This window comes from Lathyrus oleraceus, chromosome 5 (genome assembly GCF_024323335.1).
Source record: "Lathyrus oleraceus cultivar Zhongwan6 chromosome 5, CAAS_Psat_ZW6_1.0, whole genome shotgun sequence".
NCBI lineage: Eukaryota > Viridiplantae > Streptophyta > Magnoliopsida > Fabales > Fabaceae > Lathyrus > Lathyrus oleraceus.
In genome coordinates, this window is record NC_066583.1 from 579185288 (window position 1) to 579194342 (window position 9055).

A 9055-nucleotide genomic window follows, 5' to 3' on the forward strand; every position below is an offset into this window, starting at 1 on the left:
CAATTGATCAAGATGAATTAGATTCGCATCAAGGAAGATTAAGTCTCCATAATCAATGCTAACTTATCAACCTTCAACTCATTGATCAAAAAGAAAAAGAAGAAAAAGAAGAAGGAGATGGATAAGAGAAATGGAAATGGCAAAATTAAAGTGCATTAAATGAAGTAACATATACCAATCCTCATATGTTGACCAATAACATTGAAAGTCAAGGTCAAACAATTAAAAAACAGAAGTGAGATGAAGATTGGATGTCAAGAAATGAATAAACTATTTTTTAGCATTTTTTTAATATTGAAATAAACTTGAATAATTATAAATGGAAAGGTCAAACTTCAAAATTACTTCAAATCAACCTTGGAAGGTCCAAGTAATTTATCCTAAGCTCAACAAGGTCAAACAAAGTTTGACATTTTTTTTTAGCATTTTTAAAAGTCAGAAACTATTTTTAATCAATTAAAAATGGATAAAAATAACCTAATTGAACTAAAATCTCAAAAAAATCTCAGATCAATTCAAAAATTGATGAGAATATTTTTCATAGATCCATCATCATTCAAATAGGTTAGGAAAATATTTTTGTATTTTTTTGAATATCAAAAACTATTTAAAATGAATTAAAAATAACCAGAAAAGAGAAAATTCACAAAAAATATCAAATGACAAAATAAAAATTATTAAAAATCAGGAATAGAAACTAGAATTTATTTAGGAAATAATGCAATTGGTCCCATAATTTTTGGATAAAAAATGAAAGAGATATGGATTTTTGAAAATAATTGGAATTAAAGAAATAAAAACTAGAAAATGAAAATGCAAAAAAACGTGGAGCGTTAGATCTGAGCTCATTAATTGAGCTGGCAGGTCACACGCTCCTAAGGCGCACGCCTATGGTGATCCATGGTCAATGCACGCGCATGGGAAAGAAATAGAAGTCATAACAAGCAATGGCTAGGATTCAATCTGGGAAATAGATCCAATGGTCAGTGAAATTCTGGTATAGTCAGAGTTTAGATGTTCTACACGAAGTCATGACATCTGATCCAACATTGTTACTGATACAGCAAGACAGTTAGAAAAATTAAAACCCCGTACTCATATGCACACAGTCCCTGATGTCACGACATCTGCTACTCTACCACCATGGACAGAAGAACATTCAGTTTTGTCCATCTAGTACAAAGACATAGTAGAGATCAAACATAGCACTTATGTTTATTGATCCTACCCAGTTATCAGCATGATGTCTCAACATTGATTTGAGCATCACCTGTTCCAACATTACAAAAGGGTGAACTATAACAGACCAACCAGTCTATCAATAACAGCAGTCAATAATGAATGTCATAATATTCTGTTTTGCAATCAGACTACAGGATATGTGTCAAGTCTGTTATTCTCTTCATAAACAGACTAGAAACAGACTAAGTTATAACAGACAAAATATAGTGTGCAGAAGGTAAAAACACCAGTAATTGTTAACCCAGTTCGGTACAACATTACCTACTCTGGGGGCATACCAAGCCAGGAAGAAGATCCACTATTAGTAGTATTAATTCAGAGTTAAACTCCCCCGTTTATAACTCCTCACTTAATCCCTACCCAATGCAATCTATACCTAGGCACTCCTAGATAGAAACCTCCAATTTCCATTCCTATCATTACAAGTACCATGTAATGTTTAAACAACTTGAACATGTTTCACAACTTCGTTCAAGAACATAATCACTCTTGCCTACTGTAAGACCCCAATTTTGTCCCTAAGATCCCTCATGGCATCATATCATAGCATTACATTGCCTCAAGGATCATTGGACACCTTGCTTCCTTCCCTGTGGGTGGGATCTTTCTTGAGAGTGATTCTTGATCACCAAGCATTGCTTGCATTTGTGTATCATTGCTTTTCTTTCAATCACTAACCAAAAATATACAAAAATATGTCATTAACCTTTGTTACTTGCAGCTTAAGTAGTCAACAGGTCAAGGAAATTCAAGTGAATCCTTTGATCAAGAGATGAGGTTTTCCTTGAAATGTGGATCATGTGATCATTATTTTGAGCTTATATGAGCTAGAGGTCCATTTTGAAGCAAATTCCCCAGGTGGTTGAGGCCCAAGTTCATCAAAACATTTTCAGGTCATCTGAAGGCCTATGTCAGTCAACTGAAAGTCAACTGTGGGTTTGGAATTGAGAAATTGAGTTTCTTCATCCCATTCATGTTCCAACAATGCTTGTTCATCATGTCAAACATCTACATTGAAGAATTTGAAGTCAAAGCAAAAGTTTCCCAAAATGGAAAGTGACCTATAATTTCAAGTTTCCAAAAATGGAAGGTTTTTGGACCAACTTCAACTCAACTTTCCAACATCAAAGAAGCTCGAAATAAATTTTTGTCCAACATGAAAGTTGAAGATCTCTCTCTCCCATTTCCAAAAAGTCCAAGATCATGAGCATCTGATGAATGGTTGAGGAGATATGATCGAATCATTGCCAAGTGTGCATGGAACTTTAAAAGGCCATAACTTTTGAACCAAAACTCCAAATTTAGTGCTTCTTTTTTAATAATGTTTCTCATGACATGAACTTTCCAAATCATTCATCACATTGCATGAAAATTCATCACATGATCATTTGTTCTTTCATGACTATTTTGGAGGGAAAATGCTAAATTTAAAATTGGTGCATTACATGAACTAATTTCCATTGCCATTGTGTTCATAAAATGATTTTGAGTGAGTTTGAGCTCCCATTTGGTACTGTTCACGTCCAAATGCTCCATGCAGCTTGCATTTTCAAATTTTGGTCACACACCCCATTTTCACTAATCAAAATTAACCAATGCTTAATTTTAATTAGGATGAGATTAGGACAGAGTATATAAACTAAAACCTAACAGAATTGTAGAGGATTCACCATTTCTAGATCTAAATTCATCTTCCCTCCAAATTTCTCTCTCCATTGAAATTCAAATTTCTTCCACATAACACTGTGATTTTATTGCATATTCTTGTTTCCTGATGATGATTGAGTGCAGATCAAGCTCTTGATTGGAGAATTTGGACCAGAATCGTGATGTGCAAGCTCAAGAACAATGAACATGGAAGCTTACATCTGAGCTAGATCCAAGCATCTTCAAGCTTCAATTCACACATCAAGCTTCATAACATCAATATAGGATTGGATCTGCAGCTTGTTAGGCCTTGAATCGTGCGTTTACTCATACTGCTCTTCAAGAGGTAGGTTTTTTGAACCTCTTAATTCTCCAATGATTTGCCATGATAGTGTAGATCCTTGCTTTCTGATCATGCTGATGAAAATTTCGTGTGAAATGGTTGAGAATTGGCTGAGATATGCTAAGATAAAGTTTTGTATGTCATAATGTTTTTGCTCGAATCTCTTAATCCATGGCTTGTTTTGATTAAATGTTGATTGATCTATAATGTACATGAGAAGAGCTTTCTGTTGATGTATTCATTTCGAAATTCTGGAAAAAAATTGTGTGAGGTTACTGTTCCTTCACCGTCTTCACGAAGAAGATGGTATTTTCCACCGTGCATGGCTGCGAGCGCCGCCGTCTGGTTCAGGATGAGTTGGCTAGGGCTTTGTCCTCATGTGCATGCCTCGTTGGCTATTCCATTGGCCAGTGTTCTCTTGACTAGTGCGGCATGCGCTTTGACTGATGACTGGATGCCAGCAAGATTAATGAAACTCAACGTTTCATCCTGGCATCGCTTCGATTCCGTGCCTTTGCAGTTTTAATATTTTATTTCATTTCAGCGCATTTTTAAATGTGACACGCTTCGATTCCTGCTGAAGCCACTTTTTTCAAATTAATTCCAACATTGCCTTTCCCTCCAATTTCATCATGTACATATATCACATTTTATTTCATTTTTTATCCAACTTTAAAAAATCATATAAAATTGAAAACACATCCAATTAATTCCCAATTTTTTGAAAAATGTTCATGTGTTTGTCTATTATTTTTTGGTGGTGGTTTCATGATTTTATCATCTCTGGAATTTGAATTCTGATTGGTTGATTGAACATGTGTGCAATTGTGACCTTGCTTCATTCTTTCTATTGTGAAATGCTCAATAATGATCCAATTGCCATGAAATTTTACACACTGATTCCCAACATGTTGATTGACCATTGAGGCTTGATTATGCATTTTTACCATTTTTCATTTCTATTTTAGGCACATGGACATTGTTGTGCAACATTAGGAGTCACATTCTTGGTCTCATACTTGTGCATTTTCATTTTTAGATCAATTGAACTCTGCTGATTCTAATTTTTGACATGATGATTATATTTGACATATTGTATGCACATAAAAATTTCCAGAATTGTTTGAGTCATTTCTGTTTTAATATGGAATTTTGATTCTAAATGATCAATTGTGTGCTTTGAAATTGCCTTTGTCTTCTCTTGCTCACTACATGACTTTGCTTAATGATTTTGACTTGGTCCTTTTTAGGACATGTTCATGATTGATTAAATGAGCTTTATGTTGAATATTGGTTTCTGTTTTGATTTTTTGCCCTACCTTTGACCCTAGGCTTTGTCCTAGGGGTTTGAACTCACAATTTGAGCTTTGCATTTCAGGTTCAAGCAATAATTCCTAATGGATGATATGATCTCTTTGCTTGAAATACAATTTGCTTTGTCTAACTAATGTTGATTGTGTTGTAGGTCCTTGGGTGGCTAACTCACTTGAGTTTGACTTACATTGTGTATATTGGTTGTCTGACTATTGACTGTTGTTTGGTTTGTCTGAATGTGAATATTGACTTGTTTGATTTTCTTACAGGTACTTTAGTAGCTTTAACTCATTACTTGAGTTGCTTTGCTTTGCTTGTGGTTGGCATACCACTTAGGTAACTTCTTTTCTCCATGTAGTCTGGAAGACCTGCTGTTTTTGGCAGACACCTGTCTGAAGCCCTCCTTAAGAGGCCATGTTCTTGATTGTTTACTTTTGTGCCTTGTAATTCAAGTCCTCCTAAGTAAAGAGGCATTGGCAGATAGAAGGGATGTGCAATCCATCCCCTGCTATTCAGTTGAGTCTTTCATCTTGCTCGCACTAAGTGCTGATGCATTTGAATAAATACCCAAAATCTTGTATATAGAGTCAGTCATTGTGGAGTAGAGTCCCTCATTCTGGACTCCCACACCTTCTTTGATTCAAGCTCACCCAGGCCAGGGTTAAGAGCTATGAGGTCTAATCCTCATCTCCCATTTCATCTGCTCACCCTGACGGTCAATGTCAAAGGTTAAGAGCCTGACCACCCCTTCCAGTATTTGGCTTGTTTGTCAAGGTCGATATGACCCCTTGACTAAAGCCCAACTTTGATTGAGCCTTTTGATTGTGTATAGAGTGTGCTAATTGATTGATTGTTTGCTTACTTGTGCATCCTTCATGTTGCTTTTGCATATTGTTTGCATTTTGCTCTTGCATTTGTTATTTGTTTTGTTTGAGGAGTCAGGTGTAAGACCATTGATTGGCTACCTGTTTCCTGTTCCTTTTGAGGAGTTGGATATAAGACCATTGATTGGCACTCCATTTCCTTTCTTGTTTTATGGAGTCAGATGTAAGACCATTGATTGGCTATCTATTTCCTATTTTGTTTTCTTTTGGTGGAGTCAGGTGTAAGACCATTGATTGGCTATCTGTTTCCTATCTGTTTTGTTTTTGTGGAGTTAGATGCAAGACCATTGATTGGCTATCTGTTTCCCATTTGTTGCTTTGTGGAGTTGGACGTAAGACCATTTATTGACACTCCGTTTCCCATTTGTTTTCGGAGTTGGACGTAAGACCATTTATTGGCAATCCATTTCCAGTTTTGTGCTCTTTGAACCTGCTTACTTGCTTATTGCTTTGTTGCCTATTCCAAAGGATGGTACTTACTTGGATCATCTACATATGATCTCAAGAGAGGAACTCCTAATGAAGTTTTACTCCTCATCCCCACCTTTTGTTTCCTTACAACCTCCACTTGAATTTGTAACCCAAACCAGAAAACTTTGTGCAAACATTTTCATCTGTTTTCAAAACTAGAAACCTATGCCTTAAGCCTTTGATTTTCAAACTTCATTTTCACAATACTTCTTCTGAATTGAATCTAATGTCAACTTTGACCATTTTTGTGAATATTCTAATTGGTTAATTTCACTCACTCAATTGTTTTTGTGGCCCTTGTCCACTTCTTGATAAGTTTTCATACATTAGCCGTAGATCTGAATTAACATAGTGGTTGATGTAAATCTCACCGCATCCTTAGTGATTGAATTGTAAGACTTCCATGCTTATTATAGGGTTAACCCCTCACTAGCGTGTCGAAGTTGTTCTCACATGGTGGATTGTTGGTTCAGGTTGAGTTTTCTCCCGTTGATAATGAAAGACCTTAAGGCTTTTGTTTAAAATCAATCCACTTACTTTTTGGAAATCTTTTAGCCGAACTACGGCGTTTTGATCCTTATCTTTCATGAAAAGGTACGTAGGCAATGGGTTCATCCATTCAAACACAAAAATAATAAAAATTGTATATTCTTTTCTCATCCCTTCAATCAATGTTTGCACAAAAATATTTCATAAACAAATAATTTTACAACAAGTTGTGAAAAGAGGTTCCCTAGGAGTACCTAGGATGTTGTGGGTGCCTAACACCTTCCCACAACATAATTACCCCCTTACCCAGATCTCTGACCTTTTATTAGTTTTCTTTGCGTAAAACTTCTTAGGCTTTTGTTCGCTTTCTAGCCATTTCTTTGGATAAATAGAAGTGCGGTGGCGACTCTATCTTTGTATGCTTTGCTTTTGATTTAGTCAATAAATCATAAAGTGACGAATACACCGCTATAGAAAAGTGGCGACTCTGCTGGGGAACAAAATTTCCTAGTGGGTTTGCCTACTTTTCACAATTGTTGTGTTATATTTGTTTATGACATATTTTTGTATAATTTGGGATTACTGTATTGTTTGTAATGATTGATTTGCTTGATATATCAATTGCTTGCTTGCTTGGTGATCTCTGTGAGATGAGTTCTATACCTGAACTCGAGTGCACCCTATGATAGGAGAATGGCATAGTCTCGTCGACTTGTGTGGAGTTATTCCTTAGCAAGTTGACTTGCGAGTCCATTCACTTGGTGGAGGTCATGTTTGATTAATGATGTCACACAAGTTATTTGTGGTTAGGCATTATTCTTCCGATATGTGCCGTAGAAGCCAAGGACCTTAGTTTACCAAGCCCATCTTGGCCTATTTTTAGGACGTAGTGCGGAGGTCGTTCAAATGTCAGATTTGATGCGATTGTTACGCGATACTACACTCATAAGAGTCTCTCTTGAGAATATTTTTGGAATACGAGTATTCGTTCCTCCGATAATATTCGAAAGATGGGATGATGACTATGGGAACCTCTGGTAGAACATGTTCGGCAGGTTTAAACCATAGTACACTCCCGTTGGGTGGTTCTTAGCCAAGACTCCATGCTCGTGACTCACAACAAACCCGTGATTCATGGTTGATCCGTTCACCCCTCCTTAATATCAATGGAACTTGGGTGTTGATAAGGTGTAAACCATAATCCACCAAAATGGTTGATTGATATTAAGGATGGTTGAATCGTTCGTATATCGTTAATATCAATGGAACTTGGGTGTCAATAAGGTGAAAACCATAATCCACCAAAATGGATGATTGATATTAAGGATAATACGAGCTATCCCATGACCTTTGTCTGGTGTGCTTTGCTTGATCCTTGAGTGTGATTGTTGCATTCATGCATTCATGCATTCATCTGCATCCATATCATCAGGAAAAAAAAGAAAATTTTTAAGGAACTTAAAGGGTTTATTTGCAAAAAATTTCAGATATGGAAAGACAAAAAAGGCATACAAAGAAGTACAGCTTCAGACAGCCCGATTTGAAAGAGTTAAGGAATCTGACATCTTATGTATTAGATCCCTTGGGTTTCAAAGCTTGTTATGGGAAGCTTCTGCCTCTGCTGACTACTCAGGTTGAAGAAGGATTGATGAGTACTTTGGCGCAGTTCAATGATCCGCTGTATCACTGCTTCATTTTTCCAGACTTTCAGCTATTGCCTACCCTTGAGGAGTATGCTCATCTTGTGGGTATTCCGATTCTGGATCAGTTGCCGTTCAGTGGCTTGGAGAGTATTCCTACTTCTCAAGAGATAACTGACATGTTGCACACAGATGAATCCTTGGTTAGAGCTCATATGACTACCAAAGGTGGAATTCAAGGTCTTCCTTCTGAGTTCCTCATCGCTCAAGCTACCGTTTATGGGAAGGCCATGAGTGAGGATGCCTTTGAAGCCATATTCGTGCTTCTCATCTATGGATTGGTATTGTTCCCCAACATCGACAAATTTGTGGATGTGAACGCTATTAGGATCTTCTCTGTTCTTAATCCCGTTCCGACTCTGTTGGGTGATACCTATGTCTCTTTGCACCTGAGGAATGCAAAGGGTGGTGGCGCTATTGTGTGCTGTTTGCCTCTGTTGTATAAGTGGTTTATTTCTCACTTACCGCAGACGGTCGCTTTCAAGGAGAACAAGGAATGTCTACGGTGGTCTATGAGACTCATGTCTCTCACTAATGACGATATCTCTTGGTATGATCGCGTGTATGACACTGTGCAGATTATTGATTCTTGTGGTAAATTCTCCAATGTGCCTCTTCTTGGTACATGTGGTGGGATTAACTACAACCCTATCTTAGCACGTCGTCATCTTGGGTTCCCCCTAAAGGATAAACCTAATAACATTTTGTTAGAAGGTGTGTTCTTTCAGGAGGGTAAAGATCCCCAAGGCCTGAAAGCCAGGATGGTCTGTGCTTGGCGCAAGATTCACAAGAAGGGTAGAAGTGAGTTGGGTCCAAAGAACTGCATTGCTTTGGAGCCGTATACTACTTGGGTGAGGAAGAGAGCATCTGAGCATCTCATGCCTTATGACTATCCGAGACCTACACCTTTGGTTGTGGCTGGGCCTTCAACCCTCCCTAACAAAGGCGTAGAGGAGTTGAGAGAC